Source organism: Hyaena hyaena, unplaced genomic scaffold, assembly GCF_003009895.1.
Source record: "Hyaena hyaena isolate Hyena2069 unplaced genomic scaffold, ASM300989v1 scaffold_37, whole genome shotgun sequence".
Lineage (NCBI taxonomy): Eukaryota > Metazoa > Chordata > Mammalia > Carnivora > Hyaenidae > Hyaena > Hyaena hyaena.
In genome coordinates, this window is record NW_024080669.1 from 4748654 (window position 1) to 4776135 (window position 27482).

At 44.6% G+C, this 27482-nt stretch overlaps 1 long non-coding RNA gene across 1 annotated transcript; it reads right to left on the reverse strand.

The window, feature by feature from the left end:
- Positions 1-3219: 3219 nt before the first annotated feature.
- On the reverse strand, positions 3220-27107 carry LOC120230024. Its single transcript, XR_005527903.1, has 4 exons — positions 26826-27107; positions 17589-17628; positions 15711-15802; positions 3220-3286 (listed from the first exon to the last, which is right to left on the reverse strand). It is a non-coding gene; the product is annotated as an uncharacterized LOC120230024 (long non-coding RNA).
- Positions 27108-27482: the final 375 nt, after the last annotated feature.

Below are 27482 nucleotides of genomic sequence, written 5' to 3' on the forward strand. Positions count from 1 at the left end.
GGAGCCCTGCCCTGGAGGAGAGAACCCAGGTCAACCCAGAGGAGCTGGGCCTCTCAGCCAGTATCCGGATGCATGGGCTTCTTTTGCCCATCCACATGGCAGGCATGGGTCCCCACTCAGCGCTCCTGACCTCCCCAGTTGACTCAGTGAAGATAAAATCAATGAATCAGGAGAGGTCCTGGGCTCCTCTGAACATACTCTCTCTATCCAAGGTATGATTGATTCAGATTTTAATTATTATCAGTTCTATCGTTCAGCCCCTGAGGGAAGGCCGATCTGAAACAGTGCCATGTATGCCCCACAGTGACACTTCACCCCCAGGTCCACTTTTTGCCAGCCCAGGCAGGACATCTACCTCAGCAACTGACCCCCATTCTGGACCAGACCTTGATTTAAGGCCACAAGGGAAGTAATTAAAGATAATTGAGGCTGCAGCTTCTAAATGAAGACATACTGCCACTCTGGTGGTAATTAATCACCTCCTCCCTCCTTCCCATCATCCCCTCTGCCTCAACCAGCATTTGGTTCAGACCAAACTGGGCCTTATATCCACATGCACAGGCAGCCTTCCAATCGCCTGCAAGCCTCGTCATGGCTGCCATGCTTTAATTACCACCGTGGCTCATCCACAACGTTTCCCACTGATCTTTTTTTTTTTTTTTTTTTCTATGTGCACTGAATGCAGCAGAAGGCACCCATGGCTTCTGACCATCTCACTTCCCCAAGTCTACTGTGGAACATTCCAAAAAAAGATAAAGAGCAACGCTCCCCAGTTGGTAAATGTCAACCATCTAGGTTTTCGGCACCAGCCTTGAGTTTTACGTGCCCCACGCTATTCTAAGCTGATAACATAGATAACCCATCTGGTCGTGGCCTGCCTTCCCTCCCAGGGTGGGCAAGGGATTACAGCTGTTTTAACGCCGGGAGGCTCAGAGCCTGTAAAGAGCCTTGTGCTCTGAACAGGGGGACAGTTATATAAGTCCACTGAGCTCTGGCAGTGTGGGGCATTGGGCTCCAAGTGGCATCTAATTACAGGGAGGCTGATGGCCACAGTTGAAGATACTGTCACAGGACCCAGGCCTCAGCCTGCTGATGTCCTGCCAGCAGTTACACTAAAACGGAAATTAAGCGCGGTGTCATGGCCATTTAGGGCATTAGGAACGGAAGGCGCCGGGGAGCTGCTTCCTGGCCCTTTGCCCACCTTATTAACAAGGTGCAAACAAGGACCAGTGCTGGGAGAGAGAAACAGCTGGAGAAAAGAGACCTTCTCTGCAGGCAGAGATATGAGGAGAGGAAGGGGGTGCACGGAGGCTGTGTCCCAAATCACCTTGGCTGAGAAGGCAATTGGCCTGATAAATGAGGAAAAATGTTCAACCTCTGGACGAAGCGGTTTAAGGAATATTTTCTAGGTTGCAAGCACTCTCTGGGTCTTGGATTTCTACTCGAACGGCCCCCTTCCCCCAACACACGCACAGACACATCACAGGGGGTGGGGGAGCGCTGGGGAAAGGCATGGGAACAAGTGAGCATTCTTTGACACCCACTTCTCATCAGCTGCAACTTGCTTGACGCCTTCAGGCTAGTGGGTCCCTGCAAGGCTTCACCAGCCTGCCAAGTTCTCTCCCTCTGAATCTGGGGAAATCCAGGCCTTGGCCACCATCCAGCCCTGGATACGAGGGCTATTTGCTAAATAAAGACCACAGGCCCCAGCGCTGGAGGATCCACGGAGAGCTTACCTGCCACCACCCACCTCCCCAGCCACACACACACCCTGATTTCCCCTCCTCGGTCACCCTGACCTTTGCTTCTGGGCACTGTCCCTGCCAAATGACCAAAAGGCTGCTCCTAGGAAATGTAAAGCTGAGACCAGGTCCGAGCAAAGCAGCAAAGAGAAATGAACACACAGCCCCCCTCTGCCTCTCCTTCATGTCAGGCCCGCTGAAAAGCCCACATGCACTCCGGCGGGGGTGGGGGGGGTGGGGGAGCTTTTCTCACCTCCAGCCAAACCTGGCTAGGGGGGCAGGATCCCAGGAATCCCTAAACAGCCAGCCTAAAACTTCCATTCACTGCCTTCCTTACTTCTTTCTTTGCCAACAGCTGTAGCAGAGGTGAACTGGGACATGGGAAACACCAGCTCCCTTTGGATAGGGGGAAAAAAATTAAAAAGCCCGTTTTTCTGTCCTGTCAGGTCTATTTAAGTATTTAATGAGGTGAGATAGTACCAATAAATTTAACATGGCACAATAACTCTGATGATGTGGGCCACAGACTAATAAGCTTCCATCCCAGGGACAGAAGAGTGATCTTGCCTTCGCTAGATCTTATCGGGTTTGATTGCTTTGTTCAGATATTAAAAAGGTTGAGCAAGGACTTTCGGGCACTGCCACAAATCTATGCGCAGCCTACCGGCCGAGATAGATTGAAGCCAGGCTGAGGAATACAAGGCTGTTTATTTTAATTGACAATTGAGAGGCTGGGATGGGTGGAGGGTGGGTGGGAGCCACAGTGGGGGGGGGGGGGGGGCCTGTGACCAGGTGGCTGGATTTTGTGTGGGTTTTCTCTTTCTCTTCAAAGCCTGTGGCAAAGCTTCAAACCTGAGAGTCTATCCAATTGAGTGTCTGCTGCTGAGGCTTCAAAGAGTCTCTTCCCCACTTGTCTTGAGCAAGGAGACAGGCCATTGACCCGTGTGTCACCAGCGATTTTTGTCCTTGCCTTCCATGGGGTGAGGGCTGCTGCAGACATTTCCCAGCTATATGTGTCCAGCCCAGGCTGTTGCTCACATTTGCACAAAGTCTGTCCTCTCCTCCTGCAGATTTATGGGGCTTGTCGCTAAAGCTCTCTGAGGTCAGAGTCCACATGCTCCACTTCTAATCTCCCCTCCCCCCATGGCATGCAGCAAAGATCGGAACCCCTAAAGTGTGACATGCACACTTCAGGGGTAAGTGCAATAATGTTACACTTGACATAGGAGCAAACATTTCTAGGGTAACATTTATACATTAATATAAATGTGCATTGTGTGTCTTATAAAAGATATAATATATCACACATAATTTCACAGATAGTATTACTCGGGATGAGGCAAATGTAGACTATACGTTTTAAAAGTAAGTCGAGTTCGGGTGAATTATTAAATAAATAATAATGCAGGGAGTATCCAAATGAGTAAAGCTGGGGAAACACCACATCATTAGCTGATTTACCAGTTGATTAGGTAGTTGGTTGGTTGGTGGCTTTTCGACAGATTTTTCTTCCCTCTAAGATGTTCTTATGAAAGTTTTCAAGCCTAGCAGAAGAGACGAAAGAATTGCATCGTGAACACCCATACACCCTCCACTGAGACACTACAATTAACATTTTGCTGTTGGTTCATCATGTACCTGTCTGTCCAGCCACCTCTTGTGTCCGCCATCAATCTAGCTGATGTTTCTGGATGCATTTCAAAGTAAATTGCAGTCATCAGTGCATTTCACCCTTAAACGCCTCAGTGTGGATATCGTTAGAGTTCAAGATTTGTTTACGGTTCTTTTCTGGGGAAGTAAAATTTACCTCCCAGAAAATGCACAGATCTTAAGTGCATCATTCGATGAGTTTTGATAAATGCATACACCTGTCTAGCGCCAAACCATATCTGTATAGAACATAACCATCACCCCAGAAAGTTTCCTGATGCCCCTCCCAGTGAGGCCCACTCCTATGCTTCCACTGTTATGCTCCTTTCGTTGTATTTTTCAAATTAATGAATTAATTAATTTTTAATTTACATTGAAATTAGTTAGCATATAGTGCAACAGCGATTTAAGGAATAGATTCCTTAATGCCCCGTACCCATTTAGCCCATCCCCCCTTCCACAACCCCTCCAGTGAAACTTTTTTGTTCTCTGTATTTAAGAGTTTCTTATGTTTTGTCCCCTCCCTGTTTTTGTATTATTTTTGCTTCCCTTTCCTTGTGTTCATCTGTTCAGTGTCTTAAAGTCCTCATATGAGTGAAGTCATGATATTTGTCTTTCTCTGACTAATTTCGCTTCGCATAGATACCCTCTAGTTCCATCCACGTAGTTGCATATGGCAAGATTTCACTCTTTTTGTTTGCCGAGTAACACTCTATTGTATATATATACACCACATCTTCTTTATCCATTCATCCATCAATGGAAATTTGGGCTCTTTCCATACTTTGGCTATTGTTAATAGTGCTGCTATAAACATTGGGGTGCATGTGCCCCTTCAAAACAGCACATGGGATATCCACAGGGATATCCCTGCACCCCTTGGATAAATACCTAGTAGTGCAATTGCTCATAGGGTAGTTCTATTTCTAATTTTTTGAGGAACCTCCATACTGTTTTCCAGAGTGGCTGCACCAGTTTGCATTCCCACCAGCAGTGCAAAAGGGATCGTCTTTCTCCACATCCTTGCCAACATCTGTTTTTGAATGGGTTGCTAATGTTAGCCATTCTGCTAGGTATGAGGTGGTATCTCTTTGTGGTTTTAATTTGTATTTCCTTGATGATGAGTGATGTTGAGCATTTTTTCATATATTGGTTGGCCGTCTGGATGTCTTCCTTGGAGAAGCGTCTATTCATGTCTTTTGTCCATTTCTTCACTGGATTATTTAGCTTTGGGGGATTGAGTTTGAGAAGTTCTTTTTATATTTTAGATACTAACCCTTTATCTGATATGTCGTTTGCAAATATCTTCTCCCGTTCTGTCAGTTGCCTTTTAGTTTTGCTAATTGTTTCCTTAGCTGTGCAGAAGTTTTTATTTTGATGAGGTCCCAATAGTTTATTTTTTCTTTAGTTTCCCTTACCTCTGAAGACGTGTTGAGTAAGAAGTTGTTGCGGCCAAGGTCAAAGAGGTTTTTGCCTGCTTTTTCCTCGAGGATTTTGATGGCTTTCTGTCTGACTTTTAGGTGTTTCATCCATTTTTAGTTTATTTTTGCGTATGGTGCAAGAAAGTGGTCCAGGTTCATTTTTCTGCATGTCGCTTTCCAGTTTTCCCAGCACCACTTGCTAAAGAGACTGTCTTTATTCCATGGATATCCTTTCCACCTTTGTCAAAGATTAGTTGCCATATGTTTGTGGGTCCATTTATGAGTTGTCTGTTCTGTTCCATTGATCTGAGTGTCTGTTTTTGTGCCAGTATCATACTGTCTTGATGATTAGAGCTTTGTAATACAGCTTGAGGTCCAGGATTGTGACACCTCCAGCTTTGACTTTCTTTTTGAGATTGCTTTGGCTACTTGGGGTCTTTTCTGGTTCCATACACATTTTAGGATTGTTTTTTCTAGCTCTGTGAAGAATGCTGGTGTTATTTTGCTAGGGATTGCATTGACTATGTAGATTGCTTTGGGTAGTACTGACGTTTTAACAATATTTGTTCTTCCTACCCAGGAGCATGGAATATTTTTCCATTTTGTGTGTGTGTCTTCTTCAATTTCTTTCATAAGCTTTCTATAGTTTTCAGAATATAGATTTTTCACCTCTTTGGTTAGATTTATTCCTAGATATTTTATGGGTTTTGGTGCCCTTGTAAATGGGAATGATACCTTGATTTCTCTTTCTGTTGCTTCATTGTTGTTATATAGGAATGCAACCGATTTCTGTCCATCAATTTTATATCCTGTGACTTTGCTGAATTTATGGATCAGTTCTAGCATCTTTTTGGTGGAATATTTTGGGTTTTCTATATCATGTCATCTGCTAAGAGTGAAAGTTTGACCTCCTCCTGTCTGATTTGGATGCCTTTTATTTCTTTGTGTGGTCTGATTGCTGAGACTAAGACTTCCAATACTATTTGAATAACAGTGGCAAGAGTGGACATCCTTGTCTTGTTCCTGATCTTAGGGGGAAAGCGCTCAGGTTTTCCCCATTGAGGATGATATTAGCATCAGGTCTTTCGTACATGGCTTTTATGATCTCAAGATATGCTCCTCTATTCCTACTTTCTTGAGGGTTTTTATCAGGAAAGGATGCTGTATTTTGTCAAAGGCTTTCTCTGCATCTATTGAGAGGATCAAGTGGGTCTTGTCATTTCTTTTACTGATGTGATGAATCACATTGATTGTTTTGTGGATATTGAACCAGCCCTGCATTCCAGGTATAAATCCCACTTGGTCATGGTGAATAATTTTTTTAATGTACTGTTGGATCCGTTTGGCTAATATCTTGTTGAGGCTTTTTGCATCCGCGTTCATGAGGGAAATTGGTCTATAGGTCTCCTTTTTAGTGAGGTCTTTGTCTGGTTTTAGAATCGAGGTAATGCTGGCTTCATAGAAAGAGTTTGGAAGTTTTCCTTTCATTTCCATTTTTTTGAACAGCTTCAAGAGAATAGGTGTTAATTCTTCCTTAGATGTTTGGTAAAATTCCCCTGGAATGCCCTCTGGTCCTGGACTCTTGTTTTTTGGGAGATTTTTTTTTTTTTTTATTACTAACTCGATTTCTTTACTGGTTACGGGTCTGTTCAAATTTTCTATTTCTTCCTGTTTCAGTTTTGATAGTTTATATGTTTCTAGGAATTTGTCCATTTCTTCCAGATTGCCAATTTTATGGGCGTATAATTGCTCATAATATTCTCTTATTATTGTTTTATTTCTGATATGTTGGCCGTGATCTCTCCTCTTTCATTCTTGATTTTATTTATTTGGGCCCTTTCCTTTTACTTTTTGATCACACTGGCTAGTGGTTTATCAATTTTGTTAATTCTTCCAAAAAACCAGCTTTTGGTTTCATTGATCTGTTTTATTGTTTTTTTTTGGGGGGGGGTTTCGATAGCATTGATTTCTGCTCTAATCTGTATTATTTCCTGTCTTCTGCTGGTTTTGGATTTTATTTGCTATTTTTTTTCCAGCTCTTTAAGGTGTAAGGTTAGGTTGTGTATCTGAGGCCTTTCTTCCTTCTTTAAGAAGGCCTGGACTGCTATATACTTTCCTCTTAAGATTGCCTTTGCTTCCTCCCAGAGACTTTGGGCTGTGGTGTTATCATTTTCATTGGCTTCCATGTACTTTTTAATTTCCTCTTTAACTTCTTGGTTAGCCTGTTCATTCTTTAGTAGGATGGTCTTTAGTTTGCAAGTATTTGTTACCTTTCCAAATTTTTTATTTGTTTCAAGTTTCACAGCGTTGTGATCTGAAAGTATGCACAATATGATCTCGATCTTTTTGTACTTATTGAGGGCTGATTTGTGTCCCAGTATGTTATCTATTCTGGGGAATGTTTCATGTGCCCTGGAGAAGAATGTCTTTCTGCTGCTTTAGGATGAAATGTTCTGAATAGATCTGTTAAGCCCATCTGGTCCAGTGTGTCATTCAAAGCCATTGTTTCCTTGTTGATTTTCTGTTTAGATGATCTGTCCATTGCCATAAGTGGGATGTTGAAATCCCCTACTATTATGGTATTATTATCAATGAGTTGCTTTATGTTTGTGATTGATTTATCCATTTGGGTGCTATCACATTTGGAGCATAAATGTTTATAATTGTTAGATCCTCTCGGTGGACAGACCCATTAATTATAATATAATGCCCTTCTTCATTTCTTGTTACAGTCTTTATTTTAAGCCTTGTCTGTTGTAAGTGTGGCTACTCCGGCTTTCTTTTGTCAACCATTAGCATGATAGATGGTTCTCCATCCCCTTACTTTCAATCTGAAGATGTCTTTAGGTCTAATGTGAGTCTCTTGTAAACAGCATATAGATAGATCTTGTTTTTTGTCCATTCTGTTACCCTATGTCCTTTGATTGGAGCATTTAGTCCATTAATGTTTAGAGTGAGTACTAAAAAATATGAATTTATTGACATTATGTTTCTTGTAGAGTTGGCATGTCTAGTGGTGTTCTCTAGTCCTTTCTAGTCTTTGGTGCTTTTGGGGCTTTATTTATTTATTTATTATTTATTTATTTATTTTCATCTTTTCTCCCTTCAGATAGTCCTCCTTAAAATTTATTGCAGGGCTGGTTTAGTGGTCACAAACTCTTTTAATTTTTGTTCGTCTGGTAAACTTTTAATCTCACCTTCCATTCTGAATGACAGCCTTCCTGGATAAAGAATTCTTGGCTGCACATTTTTCTGATTCAGCACATTGAATGTATCCTGCCACTCCTTTCTGGCTTGCCAGTTTCTGTGGATAGGTCTGCTGCAAACCTGATCTGTCTTCCCTTGTAGGTTGAGGACTTTTTTTCCCTTTGCTACTTTCATGATTCTTTCTTTGCCTGAGTATTTTGTGAATTGACTATGATATGCCTTGTTGATGGGTCAGTTTTTGTTGAATCTAATGGCAGTCCTCTGTGCTTTCTGGATTTTGATTTCTGTGTTTTTCCTCAGGTTAGGAAATTCTTCTGCTATGATTTGCTCACATAACCATTCTACTCCCTTTGTCTCTCTCTTCATCTTATGGGTCTCCTATGATTCTGATGTTGTTCCTTTTTAATGAGTCACTGATTTCTCTAATTATTAAATCATGTTCTTTTGCCTTAGTCTCCCTCTTTTATCCTGCTTCATTATTCTCCATATGTTTATCCTTTATATCACTGACTTGCTGTTCTGCTTCATCCATCCTTGCCACCGTGGTACCCATTCAAGATTGTAGCTAGGTTATAGCATTTTTTAAATTTCATCCTGACTAGCTTTTACTTTTTTTTTTTAAATCTCTGCAGAAAGGGATTCTAATCTATTTTCAACCCCAGCTAGTATTCTTATTACTGTGATTCTAAATTCTGGTTCAGACATCTTGATTGTATCTGTGTCGGCTAAGTCCTTGGCTGTTGTTTCTTCCTGCTCTTTCTTTTGGGGTGAATTTCTTCATTTTGTCATTTCAAAGAAAGAAGAGGAATTGATGAGGTAAAAAAATTAAAATAAAAAAATTAAAATTAAAAAATTATAAACAACACATACACCCACACAAAGCTCAGATAAATGATACCAGATCCTAGGTGTGTTTTGGTCTGGGTGTTGAAAGGGGCTTGACAGATTAGAGAAAAAAAGGGGAAAAGAAAAAAAAAAGGGAAATGTTTGAAGGTTTGAAATAATAAATAGAATGAAATAGAATAAAAATTAAATGATGGAAGTAAAATAGAATTTGAAAAATCTACAAAAAAGTAAAAAAATATATTAAAGAAAAATATTTTTAATAAAAATTGAAAATAAAAATATTTTTTTCTCTTTCTGTATTCACAAAAAAGAAATGAGTGAGAAAAAGAAAAGAAAATGGACTAGACGGACCAGCTAACAGACTGAAATATGATTGAAATTACATTGTTTTTCCCCTAGAAGTCAACCTATGAAGCATTTTATAGTCCATAAACTAAGCAGGCAGAGAGACTGTTCCAGAAGAGTAAGATTGGCTCTGTTGGGCGGGAGTTAGTGTAACGGCTCCATTCTCCACGAGATGGCGCTGCTTAGCCTACGGTGCTGGATCGTTTTGGCGCTTGTAGGTGTGTATGCGCATGTGCGGGAGGAGTGAAAATGGCGTCACCTAGTTACCCAGTCTCTGTTCTTCCCGATGAGCAATCGCGCACCCATCCTTTGTCTCCGGCTTCCATCCACTCCCCGCTTTTACACCGTCCGTGACCAAGCCGTCAGGTTGCCGGGCGGCACCTCCCTCCCGAGTTTTATCTCAGATGCGGCTGTTGCCCGACCCCTCATTTCTGAGAAACTGCAGCTTTGACGGGTTCTGCCCTCTAGGGGAGGGTCTCACGAGCAGCGACCTGGTGCGGGTGGCACCCGGGCCGGTTCGGGGACCGAGGTGCTGCGGACGCCCGGAGACTGCGGCAGGGCGCCAGCCCGTCGCAGACAGAGTCCGCGCCGTCGCGGAGCAGCAGCGTTTCAGCGGCTGTGGAAAATCACAACGCACACCTGGCATCAGGCCTCCCCTTAACGTCCCTGTTCCCGCGCCAGCGGATGGCGCTGGTCTCCAGGATCCGCGGGGACCTTTGCCTGTGGACAGTCCTCCCCGCAGGGAACCGCCTCCCCCGTGTGGCCTGAGGACCCCCGACTTGACCCTGCTCCTGGGGATTCGCCCTGCTCACCACAGCTCCGCCAGGTATGGAGCTGGGAGTTTCAGACTCCCCCTGTTGATAAAGTCTTCATGGAATTTAAGCCCTTTCCTTTCTCCCTTTTTGGTTCAGTCCATGTGGCTTTTCTACGTTTCCACTTTCTCTCCCGCTGCGGCGCGGGGGGGGGGGGGTGCTTTTCCCATACTCTCCCACACCCCACCCCTAGCAAAAACAGCTCCTTGCCCTATGGGGCGTCTCCCTCCCCCAGTTCACCTCTCTGCACCGTGTTCCTGCTCAGTTCTGTGGTTCAGGTTGTGCAGACTGTTGTGTTCGTCCTCAAATCAGTTTTCTGGGTGTGCAGGATGCTTTGGTGTTGACCTGGCTGTATTTCATGGACGCGAGACACACAGAAAATCTTCCATGCTGTTCTGGAATCTTGGCCCTCACTTTTCACTGTATATTAGTTTTGCCTTTTAAAGTAGTTGTTATGGGGGCGCCTGGGTGGCTCAGTCGGTTAAGCGTCCAACTTCAGCTCAGGTCATAATCTCTTGGTTCGTGGGTTCAAGCCCCATGTCAGGCTCTGCGCTAACAGCTGAGAACCTAGAGCCTGCCTCAGATTCTGTGTCTCCCTCTCTCTCAGCCCCTCCCCTGCTTGCACTTTTTCTCTCTCAAAAAAATATTTAAAGTTCATATGAATGGAATAACACACAGTGTACTTTTCGGGATCTCTTGTATAATGTAAGGCAAAACATATATATATATACATTTTTTTTTAACAAATAGTTTATTGTCAAATTGGTTTCCATATAACACCCAGTGCTCATCCCCACAAGTGCCCTCCTCCATGCCCGTCTCCCCTCTTCCCCGCAACAAACAAAATATTTTTTTGAGACTCACCCATGTTGATGCATGTATCAGTGGTCAGTTCCTTTTCATTGCTGGGTTGTCTCCTCCCAATATAGCCACCCTCCTGTTGATGGACACTTGGACTTGGTCTGTCTCCAGGTCGGGGGCTATAATCAATAAAGCTGCTATGAATGTTCTTCTACAAGTCTCATTGTAGATATACATTTTTATTTCTTGTGGATAAATAACCAGGAGTTGCACTGCTGATCATAGGGTGAGCGTAGGTTTAATTTTAGACAAAAAAAAAAAAGCTGCAAGCTTTTTTCCCACATGGTTGCACACTGACACCATCCGTATATGGGAATTAGAGTTGCTCCTCATGTTTGACGACCTGTGATGTTGGTCTTTCTAATTTTAGACATTCCAGTGGGTGTGTAGTGGTGTCTCATAGCTGAGCTTTTTGTTTTCCCATGTGCTTATTGGCCATTTGTAAATTTTCCTTAGTGAAGTATCTGTTCAAATCTTTTGCTCTTTTTTTTGATTATGTTGTTTGTCTTTTCACTGTTGACTTGTAGCAGTTCTTTATATATTTTGAATACTAGTTTCTAGTCAGATAGGTTTTGCAAATGTTTCCTTTCAGTCTGTGACTTGTGTATTTGTTTTCTAAATAGTGCCTTTTGGTGAGCAACAGTTTTCTATTTTGATAAAGCCTAATTTACAATTTTTTATTTTATGGCTATTGCTGTCTGGGTCCTGAGATAATTTCACCTATTCCCAAGTCACGAAGATTTCCTAAGTTTTTTCCTAGAAGCTTTACAGTGTTAACTTTTACATTCAGGTCTATGATTTGGCTTGAATTAATATCGGTATTTGGGACGAAGCAAGGGTCAAAGTAAACTTTTTTCATATAAATAACCTGTTGTTTCAGTAAATATCATCAAAAGACTTCCCTTTCTATTAGATGGCTTTTCCACTTCTTTCAAAAATCCAACGACTACATAAGTATAGGTCTGTTTCTGGACTCTGTTCTGCTCCATGGATTGATGGCTTTTTGAGAACAAATTCTTAGAATGTTAGAGGTAGAAGGAAACTCTGTAATACTTTGATCTTTTGGTTTGTAAACTTTCTTGGATCCCAGACCCCCATGAAGAATCTGATGAATAGTTTGGATTATCTCTAAAGAAATTGCACCTAGATATAAATGTTTGCATATAATCTTAGGAGGCTTTCTCTTTTGACAAAAAAGAAAGTTGAGGCCCAGAGATATAATTTCGAAAGGCTACAGAGTTTAGCCAATGACAGAGCTCAGGATAGAATGCAGAACCTTTAACTGCTATATTGACCCCCTCAAAAATTAGTAAATCATTGTCTCTATTATTCAAGAGCTGATGTTATAGTGAGGAAGGCAAACATGTTCACGGCTATAATAGAAAGCATTGTCAGATAAGAACCAAACTAGAAGTATCTGCCTCTGGAATATGAAGAGTCTGGGTAGTCAGGGAAGGCTCCGTGGAGGAGGAGGCATTTGAGCTGGACCAATGAGATGCGGAGAGAAGCTTCTCTCGTCCAGGGTATTCTAGGATGAGTAAAAGCCCTGGAGTGGAAACAACGACCCACCCGCCCCTCCCCAAAGCTAAAATTGTGTCTGTGTAGGTATGAAGCAATAGACCTCAGCGTATTAATAGAAGGATTTTGATGGTCATAATAATATTGCTCACATTCCTGCTGATGGAAGATGAGTCAGAGGCTGAGGAAGACTTCCTCTGGGTTGGTATTGTTTTTACATTCCGTCCCTGAAGCTATCACTATTATGGATTGAAAACTCTGTATATCTGAGTGTCATTAGCAAAGCAGGCTGAATGGTCCTCATAGTAAAGAAGGGGGAAGTAGGGAAAGGAAGCAGTTGAGCAGAAAGAAGTCATAGGTTGGTATCAGCAGAAAATTGAAACCTGTTTCTAAAATTTACTAATTGTGTGACCTTGCACAAATCAAGGTCTTCTGACCTCCTGTTTCCTCATTTGGAAAATGGGCCTGATCATAACACCGACCACACTGGGTTATTGCACATCACCCTGGGCAGAGAACTATGCAAAAGGGGAGAGTCTTCATTATTATAAAAAATTGCCTTGGGCCTCAGCCCTAGGAGCCCAGACTGCTAGTACTGAGCAGTGGCCGGGAGAGGTGGTGGGTGCCCGGGCAAACAAACGCATCCACACTCAGAGCCGTTCCCTGGACGATGCCTTCCTTCCCCAGAGGCTAAGAGTTAGGTGGAAACTCCAACTTTACACACATCGGTAGGCTTCATGTTTGATGTTTCCATGCAAAGCCATCCTTGAAGTTCATAACTGTATTTCTACTGTGTCTCAGATTACTCCACTTTCTTTAAGCACAGTGCTGACAACAGAGTCAGGGGGCTTCCTCCATCCATAGTCCCCTAATAACACGTGTGCAAAGATGAATTAGAACAGACCAGAAGCTCCACCCCATCACAGTTCCATTTGGTGGGGAGCCCAAAGCAAAACCCATCATGGAACCTGGCCTGCTCTGACCATGACAATGAGAAGACTAGTCTGAAGAGTTCATTGAATCGGGATGTTTTGCCCTGAAACAAAAACAAAAACAAAAACAAAAAACTAAGTGTGACTTAATAGATGTTGGTTGATGACCAGATGTTCACTAAATCCACTGAGGATAAACAAGACAGCACTTAAAATTCAGCTTGGGGGAATCTCAATTAGGTAGTAAGAAGAATTTCTTAACAGTAAAGAGTATTAAATATCTCTGACTAATGAGGGATGATGGAGTCTTTCTTTGAGTGTAGGGTCCCTATTCGGTTGTTTACCTTTCTCTGTACTTAGCCCCTCACCTCACTCATTCTTTCAGCAATCATGTATTAGCCAAACACTATCCCTGGTACTAGGAATACAAATACAAGTGCAAATAATTTTCTGTCCTTTAGACTCTCTCTCTCTGGAATCTTCACAAGATGTAAAATTTCTCTGAAAGGTATACAACAACTCCTAATATCTTAATGCAAATGCATTTTTACATTTCTCAGCTTACCAGACTTGGTGTGTACTGCAGGGGATGGTGGAGGCTGAAGAGAAAGGGAGGGACATTTTTATGGTTTGGGATTCCATTGGTTTCCTCTTGTGGCTATTATAAATTGCCACAAACTTAGTGGCTTAAAAACAACACCTATTTATTCTCTTGCTGTCCTGGAGGTCGGAAGTCTGAAAGCGGTTGCGTTGGGCTAAAGTCAAGTTGTGAGCAGGGCTCAGTCCTTTCGTCAGGTCCAAGGGGAAGATCTTTTTCCCTGACAGTTTCAGATTCCAGTGCTGCCCATGTGGCCTATGGTTTCTTTCTCTGTCTTCAAAGCTCATCATTTCAATTCATCTGTCCTGCCTCTGATTTGGACTCCTCCTGTTTCCCTTTTATGACAAGTATTGTGATTCCATCGAGCCCATCAATCTAATCCAAAATAATCTCTCCATCTCAAAATCCTTAATTTAATTACATCTGCAGAGTCTCCTTTGCCATATAAGCTAACATTCACATGTCCCAGGGATTAGAACACGGTCACATGGGAGGGGGGCATTATTGAGCCTTCTACAAGGGCAGAAACACCAATATAGCAACTTTCCCTATTTGGCCATTGTATCCAGGATTACCCCGGCTACTGTACATTGCTGAGGTCAGTATGGCTATGGGAGAGCATCTTGGCCAATGTCACAACTGGTTGATGCTGACAGAGTCAGTGGATTTACCCTGTGATACAGCCAGCCCTGTCGGGGAGTGTAAGTTTTGTACTGGCTGAAGGCAAGATAATGGACACAATAATTCTTTCATATCCATTCCAGTGCTGTAATGATGGCTAACACTTCTTAAGAATTTATTATGTGCCAAGTACAATGATAATTATCCTTTAAAGTCATTTATCCAAATAATCTGTGTACATAATTAAATATATATACACACACACACACACACACACACACACACACACACATCAGTAGAAGACTTAATCAAACAATAACAATCTTCTGATTTTTTCCTTCTCACCCACTCCATCCCATAGAGGCAACCTGTCTCAGCTCTTAGTAGTTTCTACTGGCATTTATCTCCAGCTTCTAAACAGCATGTTTATATTGCTATTTCTTGACTTATCCATTTTAGACAGATTCTAGCTACTAAATTTCTTTTATTGCAGGTGAGGTGTTTGCTCTCTAATACTCTGTCACCTTCTTTCTACTATCTCTCCCCTATCCTTCTAGTGTAATTATATCACAGTTTGGGGTTAAATTAATACTCTGTGTTTATACTTTTATGACCACATAAGTATTGTTCACTGCTGAGACAGGTAGTTTGCCATAATTATGTGTCATTTCTCATACATTGTTTTTCCTGGAGTTTGTAATTGCCTGATTTTTTTTTAATTTGATGTTTTGTGTGAACCAATTTCTTTTTTCTCTACCCATATGCTCCAACTGATTGACCACCTAACAATAATTTTCACAACATTTATATCCCACTGTGTACATAGTTGTCAAAAATAAATAGTACTTAAAGACTCCATCAGACAGTTGATTCTTTTTTTCCCACAGTCCTCCATTCTCCCATTTCAGTCTGGACCTCTCCTCTTGAGCTAGAGACAGGACTGTTTTTCCACGACTTTGCTTTTGCCAGTTTCCTGCCCTGGACACCCAAAGGCCCTTCCTCAGATAAGTGTCAGGGTTGAATTCGAATTCAAGTTTTTCTACATCAGAAAAACAACTCCCTTATCTACCATTTTATATAGCGTCTAAGAAGTCAAGATTTCTAAAGAGTTTCTATAGTGTTTAAGCAGGAGGTAGATGCTACATGGAAGTAGTTACCATTGGTAGTTGCATCGCTTTTGAACTGTACACTTGCACACACTTTTGAAACACACAGCAGTTCTCCAAGTGTTGGTATTTGCTCTTCACACCTGGAATAAACAGCATGCAAACAGAGAAACAGAGATTTTTTTTTTTCCTTAACCTCGCAGACATTTCCATGTGAGTTTGTTGCCACTTTGGGAATCCTTCTTTCCTATTGTAAGACTTTATTCAGAAGCAACATCTGGTGTCTGTGGTTTGTTTTTTTTTTTCTCCCTGATTTATTAATTTTCTCTACCTTGCCCTCGAGGTCAAGGAAGACTTCTAGTGGGCATATAGACTGCCCAGTCGCAGGGGTAATGTCACTTCTATCTGAACCACATATCCCTCTGCACACCCACTCCCACTCCTTGTTCTCTCTCTCTCCCTCCCAGCCTCCCTCCCACCCTCTCTTTCTCTCTCTACCTCTCTCTCTTTCACACACACACACACACAGACTCCCTGAGCACTTGGACCCAACCCTGTTGAAGACAAGAAAAGGGTCTGGTCAGCGTCAAAAGATGTGAGTCCTACCAACCTGTCTGGACTGGAATCATGAGGGTGAGGGGCACAAGGAGGGGAGAAATGGAGAGGAATGAGGGGATTAGAAGCTACTCCGAATACTCCTCAATGTCATTTTGCACCTTCTCTTCTCCGTGCTCCCAATTCCTGCTCAAGCAGCGACATTTACCATGGAGAAGCCAAAATTACCATTAGGTCCTGTCATCTACCTAGGTGAAACCACAGAATCCACAAAAGGCATAAATCCTTTTGGAAGCAAAGCCCTCCCGATGCAATGCCAGTGAAGTGGTCCTGCAGCATCGCTCTCTCTTCTACGTTCTCCCTCGCTCTGTTTTCCTGTTTCTTCTCCATTTTTCTCTCCCTCCCTCCCCCTTGTTTTTCTCTAGTGCTCCTTCCTTTAAAAAAAAAAAAAGAAAAGAAAAAGAAAAAATGAAACAAACCAGCCACCCTCTTGTTTATCTGTGTGTGCTCTGTGCGTGGAGCTCGGGGACCTCCCCAGAATAGTTTATTATGGCTTTTCTGTTTAGCTCGACTGCAGTATAGCAGAGGTAATACAATCATGTCTCAGCTCCATATGGTCTCGGAGGCTGACAAGCAGAACAACCTCTGCTTTGTTTGTGTTTTACTTATGGTATTATGTGAGCCACGTGGGGCTGCTGGGCTAGGTCCCTCCCACAGGACAGATCAGAGAAGGAGCCAGGCTCCATGTCGTCTCTCCCCACCCCCTTCTGCTAACACACACAAGCACACGCACACGCACACACACTCTACGACAGCTCAGGGCATGGTGCAGGTGAGGAAGTGATGACGGAGCCCAGAGCTCATGAGGGGGCACACCAGGAAGTCTGGATTGTGGGGGCAAGAAGAGGAAAGTGGAGCAAAATTCACTGAAAGTGTGCACATATTTTCCTACGTATGTAATGCTCATACACTCTTTGGAATATATATCGTTGCCCTATGTTCTTGCAGAGAAAGCACAGGGCAGTAACCCCACTTGGCCCTTTTTCTGTTGAGTGGGAGGCCAGGAACCAAACCCTTGTCTGAACCCAAAGGCATTCAGTCTACTACATTGTCTCTGTCTACAATGAGCGAGCCGCTGGGGCTCTTAAGAACCCTTCTCTTCTCAGCAAAGAGCCTGTTTCTACTGGCAATGACACACCATCAGCCCCCACCCTCCCCAACTTGAAACAGAACGTGGGAGTGTAAGGTGACAGGGCTTAGCGTCACCTTCAGATACACTCCAAGCAGGCCTGGGCCTGTAGTCACTGGGGCAGATGGGGTACCATATCCCAAAAGCATTTTGAAAACGGTGAGACTTTAGGGCAGCATACTTACAGGGTGGTGTTTCATGGCTTCAGTGACAGTAAGGTTTTACCTAAAAATGGAGAGAGGATGAATCAGTGGGGAGGAGTTAAGAAAATATTAGAGATAGAACAATGAAAGGGCCAAGCCACAAGGAATTATAGGTATCCTCAAGGTGCTGAGTTAAAAAAAAAAAAAAACACCATGTTGTGGACAGGTCCACTAAATATATAGCTTCAATTTTTTTTAACAAAAAAGAACCAATGACAGATGCTGGGAGTTCCATAATTCCGGCATCTAAACCATATGAAATAATAACACTAGCTAATATTTGTTCCGTGTGCTTTATAAACAGATTCAGTTCGAAGTGCTATTCATTCACTATCTCATCTAAGCCTTACAATCACCCATAATGTAGATGCTTTGCTATTATTAACAGTACCTGGCACACAGAGGTGACCAATAAATATTTGCTGAATGAATCATCACCCCTGTTTTCAAGGCGAGGAAACTAAACCACAGTGATATTTCACAACATTGCCCAGCTGGTGAGGGGTTGAGTGGGAAATGTAGACCCAGACAACATAACTCTGCCACCAGCCTGCTAAACCACAGCTCAGCACAGTGTGCATTTTTTTTAATGTTTGTTTTGAGAGAGACATTTACACTGAGTTTTCCACCTGATAGTAACCCCAAATCGTTGATCAGATTATGTGATCCAATGTCTAATTTGAAATAAATGAACTCCCTATGTGCAAAAAGTGGCAAAGGGACCCTGTATGGCCCCAACCGCAATAGGACCCTACTGTAGAGGAAACGGGAAAGTAGTGAGCCTAGTTTCTAAGGAGACACCAGCAATTTTACTAGCAGACACTGAGAGCAGCCCAGGCCGTGGACATCACCAGCAAGGGAGACCAAGGCTGGCTCCTATCTAGTCTGGGCCCAAAGACAGGTTTGATAGGGAATCTGTCTGTTACCAAGGGGGGTCCCAGCCATGAGCAATAACCATCTCCTCCTTCCATCTTCATCTTCAGATCTCAGGCCTCAACCACAGAGGCTGATCCCACACTCATATTTGTATCTGGAAGCGGTAATCAGTTTTAGCCATAGTAACTGTGACCATGATAGTGGTGATAGTTAGCATTCATGTGAGCACGTTGTATAAGCTAGTGACTTTCCATACATTTGCTCATTTACTTCTCTTAACCCCTTTATGAGATCAATTTTATGAACCCCGATTTGCAAAAGAGGAAAATTCTATATTAAAGGTTAAAACCAAGGTCACGCAAAATAGCATCCAAGTTGGAATAAATAATTGCTATGGGTAGCCGTGGAGAATAAGAGGCATCTTTAAAAATCATGCTTGGGGGCTTCACGGTAGGAGAAAGTAAGGAGGGAGAGTTCTATCCTTTCCCTTGGAAACAGTAGAGGGTTATGGGGTGGGTACTACGTATATGAGCAGCTGTATTTTTTAGTACAAGCTAATTGAACCACCTGATTCTCCTCCACCATCTGTCTCCAAGACTCACGATCATGGCCCCCCAACCTCCAGCAGCCAGTCACTATAGCAGCCTGGAGCCCAGAATAGTCCCTAATTTCAGCAGAGCCAAGAAGAGATGGCTTTGCATTCTGTACACACACGACCCGGCGCCTCTAAAAAAGAGGGTGCCTCACATTGCCTCCTTCTGCACATATTTACTACCTACTGTGTACAGGCACATGGCTTGAAGTTGGAACAGACCAGTGAACAAAGCAGACTTAAAATACAAACCAAAAAAAAAAAAAAAGAAAGAAAGAAAGAAAAGAAAAGAAAAAGAAAGCAAGAAAAAGAAAAAAAGAAAAACCTGCCTTCATGGAGATTACGTTTTGCCAAAGAGGCTTGCGGTGTCCAGAACCATCCATCCACTCACCTTCCTCAAAGACAAGTCAGTCCACAGGAGCCCAGACGTAATGACGGAGCTTCACAGTGCAAAGCTCCTCAAACGGGACCTGTTGTGACATCCTCCCAGCACCTGCCCTTCCTTCTCCAGCCTTTTGTGCCAACAGGGTCAGACAAATGAAGGCGAGCGCCCAAGTCTCCCTAAGTCAAATCCCGCCCCGGCGGCACCTGTGACTCGTCCCCTCTCCAGGCCCTGCACTCTAAGCCTTTGCCTCTTTGTTGGTTTGCATCATAAATGTGTAATGCCAGTCTAAGAAAAGCACCCAGCCCAACCCGCTCTGCCTTGCATCCATAACGACCTTATCAAAGGGTTTTTTTCCGAGCACGGAGAACAGAGAGCCCTCCAGGTTTTGATTCATAGCAGGTGAAGGCTGGATGTGCTGAAAGCTGATTGAAATCAGCGAGGTCAACAAAATACAGCAGAGAGTGCACAATAATTGGGAGAGAAGCAGCGCTACCTTGTTTTTTTGTGTGATCCCCTGCACTTTCTAGCTCCTGCTTTTAAAGGGAAGTCTTTGTCTTACACACTTTATTGCATTAGTTTGTGCTTTATTTGTATAAACTTTGGGTTTTGCTGACCCACAATTTCCTCTCCCTTTGTCCTGTAGCCGACTAGACATTTTGGTGGCGGGGGGGGGTGGCAGGGAGAGAATTTGAAGGGATGGGGCTTGAGACTCTCTGGATTTTCATGTCTGGAGGAAGCACACATGCACACACACATGCACACACAACAAAACATGCCCTTCCATTTTGCTTTAGGAGGGCAGAGTTGACTCTCGACCCATTAACTGTCTGATGCTAATAGGAGTTACTGCTTATCAAGAATGTCATTCTGACCAACTCAAAGGCAAGCGATTGTACTGTACTCAGAGTCTGCATCTGCACATCCTCTCTCTCTCTCTCTCACACACACACACACACACATACACACACACTGTCCCTTTATAGAGGCTCTGTCTAGACTGAAAGTCCTCTGAAGGCAAGAACTTGGTCTTGTTCAGTATCTCTGAATACTTAGGGCAGAGCTCAGCACATGGCCCTAGATAGATGCACGTCAGCGGAATGAGTGAATTTCCCAGCTGAGATTTCGTGATGCTGCGAAGGATCTCCAGAACCTCTGAGACGCAAGGAGGTGTGAATATGTAGGTGAGCTCTCCCTGTCACAGGAAAAGAGAAAAGTGTCACATGGCCACTACACAGAGGAGAGGCTGAGACTAACTCAAAGCCTTGGAGAACACTGGCAGTGGGGACTTAAATGGAAAGTGACATTTGTCAGGTTCTCGGGTCAGGAAATGCCTTCATTAGTCAAGCGTTGTATATTTGAAAGTGGTGTCATCTAGACTGGCCCAGGGAATTTTATCCATTGGATTCCATCCCATCAGAAGGAACTCGGTAGGTGTCCTGCTCTCCAAACTGTTGATCGCTATTATCCCATCTCACTACCTGCCCCCAAAAGTTTGCTGTCTGTCTTGACCATCTCCCTGTGAAGACAAGGCATGGTGCCTTGGTCCTGGTCCCATAGCTGAATTAGGGAGGTTCTTGAGATGACCTTCTAACCCGTGAGGCTCAGCAGTGAACACCAGAAATGTTTATTCTTCTCAAATGGAAAGCCTTTCCTGCTGGTTTACAAGAGACCCTAAGGCATATACTGCCACCCATGTAAGGGATGTGAAGGTGTCTTCATCACAGTAGAATGCTCACCTTCCCACCTGTCATTCAGAAGATGCTGAGTCAGGAAGTTCATACAGGCAGTAACAGCCCATAAGCAGCCAATTCCGCCTTCATCTCCCATGGGGGCCACTTCAAAACCCTTCTAATGGATCTCTGTCTGTGACCTTTTTTGAACTGCTGTTTAGGAAAAGGTCCAAAATGGTAAATAGAGAGTTGTCCTATGCCCCAGCAATTCCACTCTTAGGGATATGCCTAAGAAGCATGAAAACATACATCCACACTGAAACTTGTACACAAATGTGCCCAGCAGCATGGTTCACAATAGTCAAAGGTTGGAAGCAACTTGGATGTCTATCAGCTGACGAATGGAAACTAAAATGTGGTCTATCCACACAACAGAACTTTCTTCGGCAACAGGGAAAAGATTCTTGAGAACGTTATGGTAATGAAGGAAGCCAGTCACAAAAGGCTGTGTGTTATAGGAGGAGGCAGAGCTATAAAGACAAAAAGCAGATTCGTGGTTGCTGGGGATGGGAGGAGACTGAGGGTATGTGGGGGTGGGGTGGACGTTTGTGCCCAAGGGCTCGAGGTTTCCACTAAGGGTGATGAAAACGTTCTAAAATGGATTGTGGCTGTGGTTGTACACTATAAATAGGTAAATTGCATGGTATGTGAATTATATCTCAATGGAACTGTTATAAAAAAAAAAAAAAGAGGAAAAAAAAAGACCAAATCTGCTCATTTCCCTACCAAAGACTTCCCTGGCATGCCATCAACCAAAAATAAAACCCAAGTCCTTTGGCCTCAAAAAAACAGTCCCTTGACAATTCTACCCTATTTTTCAGCCTCATCTTCCACTCCCTTTGACAGGTACCTAAACCCCGAGTCTCTGGGCTTCTCCCCTTCTGGAACACTCCATGCTAATACTGCCGTGGAAGCCCCAGCCTTGGCCTGGTGTTACTGCCACCACATTGCCCCCCTCCGCCCCCCACCGTCCACCTGACAAATGCTGGTTTGTTCTTCGGGACCCAAGATGAACATCACCTCTTCTGTGAAGCCTTTCCCAGCTTTTCCAGAGATGGCTTCTCTCACTTCTGGGCCAGCACAGCATTCTGTTTATAGTCTGTTCTGGTGCTTATCACATTTTATTTTAATTACCTGTCTACATTGTGCTTTCCCGACTAGCCTGGACCTTGGGCACTTCAAGGACAGAATTGTTGCCTTATTTATCTTCGTACGTTTCTCTCCACCTTGACTCCACCACACATCACTAAACAAATGCATACACACACACGCGCGCGCGCGCGCACGGTTAGGACTATGCATGGTGACCCATAAGAAGTAGTTAACAGGGATGCCTAGGTGGCTCAGTCAGTTAAGGATCTGACTTCAGCTAACATCATGATCTCATGGCTCCTGAGTTCAAGCCCTGCATTGGGCTCTGTGCTAAAAGCTTAGACCCCAGAGCCTGCTTTGGATTCTGTGTCTCCCTCTCTCTCTGCTCCTCCCCCACTCATGCTATGTCTTGCTCTCTCTTTCAAAAATAAACATTAAAAAATTTTTTAAAGTAATTAACCAATATGAGAGGGAACATTCAGTGTCCCCAAATGTTAAAGGGAGAGGAGGAAGGAAAACAAAGAAGATGGACTCTGTCATGGGAAGAACGAGCTTTGAATCTCATCCCCCCCCTCCGTGGGGCTGAGCAACTTTGCTTAGCAACTCAACTCCAGTTTTGTCCCTCACAAAAGAAACTGCATAGCCGGGTGGTCTGATAATCATATTAAATAACAATAGCCCAGTGGTTCCTCTGTGTTGGTCACTTATGTTCCATATATTATGTCATTAATCCCTGAAACAGCCCTTTGAGAGAGGCGGGGCCAAGCACGGTTCACAGGCGCAGGAACTCAAGGCATTGGGAGATCGGTCTCTCTAACCCCATAGCCAGGCTTTCACTGTCTCAAAACTCTGCGTGTAGAAACTGGTGGTGGTTCGTGATTATTTCACTTTCTTCTAACATTCAGAAGGCCCTGGAAGTAAATAGCATGCAATGCCACTCTAAACATATCTTCCTAGCTTGAACCGTGTTTGGCTCAGTTGCCTTTCAAAATCAGTTAGGAAATCAGGATTTCACCACAAAGCAGATGGACACGTGCTAACTTCCGTTCGCTGCGCTCGGCCCGCCCTGTCTCCCTCGTTTTAGAGGTCAACTCCAACCCAGCCTCCTTTAAGACATCTTCTTACACAGCTTTTTTTCTGTATCTTTGAGGCCTTACAGGCTAGACCACTTATTTTAACCTCTAAATGTCACCTTCCACTCACAGACAAAATTGTCACTCTACACCCCTACTTCCCTCTCCTTTTCGCCCACAGATTTGGTGCCTTCTCGCAATACAGATTCTGACCTCCCCAGTCCATTAGAACTGCATTTGTTGATGTTGCCTACAGTCCTACCTGGTTGCCAGGTCAAATACATATTTCAGAGCACTGCTCCCTGGCCTATAGCACTAACTCGGCCCCCTGGACACTGCCTCCTTCCTCCTGAGGACTCCTCAACAGTGGCAGCTCCTTCTCTGGCCTCCTTCCCCCACTCCCTCATCTGTCTCCCTACCTGGGCCTACCTGTGGCCAGGGATGGCCCTGGGCTCTCCTTGGAGCATGGTGTGTCAAGCTCCAGCCCTGACTTCTTTCCTTAGCTCCACTTGAGTTTCTCCAACTGCCTTCTGGGCATTTTATTTGGACAACCTCAGTGTCGGTTAGGATTCAATCTGTCTAGACCCCGTGAGTGCTGCTTTTGTTGATTAAGAGCTGTGAGTATCTTGAGAAACTGTAAAATACCTCTTGAATTTTTCCAGACCTCTGCATTGACCTGGTCTCTATGTCACATGAACTTGTTTATGCTACCAAATGAACCAGCAGAGACGGGGTGTTCAGTTTTTCAAGGGGCTCACTGTGTCTATACCTAGGTCGAGACCTAAGTATCCAGACTGTATTTTGTACCAGGACCCTTTGTACTAACAGCCAAGGAGCCATCCTTCGGGGCCTACCCTGTGCCTGGCAGTGTGCTATATACTTCTTGAGATGCAATGATGATTGCTACGTAAAACCTATCATCAAGCAGATTACAGCATGTACCATCTCAAAAATAGCATAGCATAAAACCAGACTCATTATCTTCCCCCATGGCTGACGATCATTTTAGTCATTCATGTTTATAACTTCAGGATTTCTGCCTGTTGCTTCTTCATCTTGCCCCAGACCTGATCAGCCCCCAGTCGCCGGCACCCCTTGCTCCCACTCTTCCCTGCTTGCCATCTCAACACACACGCTTAGGCCCTCATTACTTTGTGACACAGTGTTGGCTCTGAGATCTCGCCTCTGCAAGCCTTCCCGCAACCTCTTCCTCCTCTAGAGGACCTCTCAGGCCCTTCCAGATGAATCCCCCTCGAACACCGGGCCTCACTCCCTGTTCAAAATGGTCATCACCTACAGCAGCTTCCACAAAATAATGGAATCCTAAAGTTCGGAAAAACCATGTGGGTCTTGGAGTCAACACTCCTACCATGGTCTTCCTCCCTGTCTTGAATTCATCCAGGAATGAGGAACTCACTCCATCCCAGGCGGTCCTCCATTGTTGCCCTGATTGCTCCAAGATCTCTGTCAGGGTGATCTGACTATCTCCTGATCTCCACCCATTAGTTCATGCCACCCACTTTCATGCGCTACTATCTCCTCCGTTGCTTGTCTCTGGTTCCTAACAGTCCAGAGACTTTCTCTGTTCTCAAACTCAACTCTACCCGGTAACCCCCTCTCCCCCCCACCTCATCAGCCTGAGCCTTTCCAATCTCCTTCTACTGGGAAAAGAGAGGAAAGAGAAGGAAACTGATTGTAAAAGGAACATTGGTCTCTGTAATGCCCCAAAGGAATGCCTCTCTCCTCTCTTCTCCCTCTCTTCTCTCTCTTTCTCTGTCTCTCACATGCGCGCGTGTGCGCGCGCAAACACACACACACACACACACTCTTGTCCAATATCTGATGTGTATGCACATGTCTTCTGTATTCCTACGTGTCTCAGTTCAGCTGGGTTTGGCTTTCTGTGTTCACCCCCATGCTTCAGAGGACGAAATCACACAGAAGCAATGCAATATTTGCATTATGTTTAAATTGTTCACTCATACGCCAACCACACTGGAATAGATCCACTTTATTTTTTTAAGGTTATTTATTTTTGAGAGAGAGAGTATGCACATGCATAAGCAGGGGAGGGGCAGACAGAGAGGGGGGCAGATGATCCAAATCAGGTTCTGTGCTGACAGCAGAGAGCCTGATGCAGGGCTCGAACTCACGAACCATGAGATCATGATCTGAGCTGAAGTTGGCCCCAATTGACCAATTTAGTTAACCAATTGAGCCACCCAGTGCTCTCAGATCCACTTTAAATCAAGGAAAACTCTTCTAGTCATGTACTGCTGCGTGCGTGCACGCACGCGCACACACACACACACACACACACACACACACAGTGCTTAAGAGTGAAGTTTAAAAATAGATGCACAGGTTAACACTAAAATAATGAAAGAGTTGAGCCGGTGTTTACTTCACGGATTATTACAGGTGAATCTGCAATACTCTGGACCAGTGGGTGGGTCTTCATGGGGGGCAATTCTGTCCACCCCCAGAGGACATCTGGGAATATCTAGAGACATTTTCGGTCGGCACAACTGTGGGGGGTGCTCTGGGCATCTCGTGGTCAGGGAGATGGCTAAACATCCTACCGCGCTCAGGACAATCTCCTCTCCAGAACAAATAATGACCTGGCCCAAATTAGAGGAGGTTGAGAAACCCTACTGTGTAGCCACTCAGCTATTGTTTCCCCCTCTGGCCTGCCTAGACTTGCAATGCTGTGTCAGTGGGGACCCAAGAGGGGGCTGGGAGGCTGCCAAGGGAACGCCCACTCCCAGGGGACCTGGAGGTCTGGGGTATGACCTCTCATCTGTGCCCTGACCTCCTGTGCCCCAGGCAAGCCCATTGAGATAATTAGGTCAGAAAAGCAGGCATTTGGCAGAGTACCAGCTGCTGTGTCCTGCTGAGTCCCCCCTCCCACCCCACCACTGCCCCAGGGGAGTGGAGGCAGGGGAGGAGAGAAAACAGAGGCTCAGAGGTGGGGGAGGGGAAAAGAGTAGGAAGATGAGGGGCGGGGAAGGGGAGACATCTGGCGAGGAAGTGAGGGTTGCATTGTTAGGGCCACCCCAGTGGTTCCTTGCCTTCCATCAACTAATGATGAAACAGGTCTTCTCACAGCTTAGCAAAGCCTTACAGTTCGCAAAGCGCTGCGCTTGTTACCCCGTTAATTCTCACAACCACTCGGTGATGGGGTGCGGCGGGCAGTCAGGACCCACCTGTTTGTAGAAGGGGACACAGAGTATCAGGGAGGCTTCAGACCCCAGAGGGGGCTCAACACTTGGTAGGCTCTCGAGAATTATTTGCAAGAGGGAGAAAGGGAGGAGCAGAGGGTGACAGAGAGAGGAAGGAAACGAGGTGCTGAATGTGGAGTTGGGACACATAGGATTTGAACGTGATAGACGCTCTAGGAATGCTTCTGCACCCATTGATTTGCCTTTAAGAAGATGCATTCTGTGTGAGGAAAGTGAAGGCATTACTTACACATGGCGCAGCAGAAAGAACTCTAGGTCTCTGGAACCCAGAGCCCCAGGGTGTACCCCCACTTCAGGCCGAGCGGATCCGTCTGCCTTGCGTGCTGGGGCCAGGCTCCCATGAAAAGGGGGAGGCTGGGGCTTTTCCTCTCTGGGGCTCCTTCCGATTCTGGAATCTCTTCATGTGGCCGCAGCCTGTAGCGCCTGGGCAAGGACTGAAGGTTTGTGGCTGCTGTTCTAGCTCATTCCATGGCACCTGCAACCTTCCAAGTGCTGCCTGTGGGAGCTACCCTTTGATCTTCCCTGAGACTGAGAAATATGGACCAGGAAAGCAAATCCCTCCCTCCCTGGGAAGACTGGGCACAGAATCACAGAAAGAGCACTGGATGAGGAGTCAAGAGATGCATGCTTTCTTCCAGGATGGCCCGTTCCCTGGCTCTGGGTTCTTTCCCATGTGGAGCATTCCAGGGGCTACCGTTGGGATTAGAGTAACATTTGGTCTCTTTACCTGGACTGAGAGGGCCCACGCGACCCAGACCCCACCAATCATTGTGACTCTATCACTCCCTGCTTTGTGACTTAACTCCAGAGACACTGGCTTGCTCTCTGTGCCTTGAACACACCCGGTGTACTCTACATCTTGAGAGCTCTTTCCACAAATACCCAC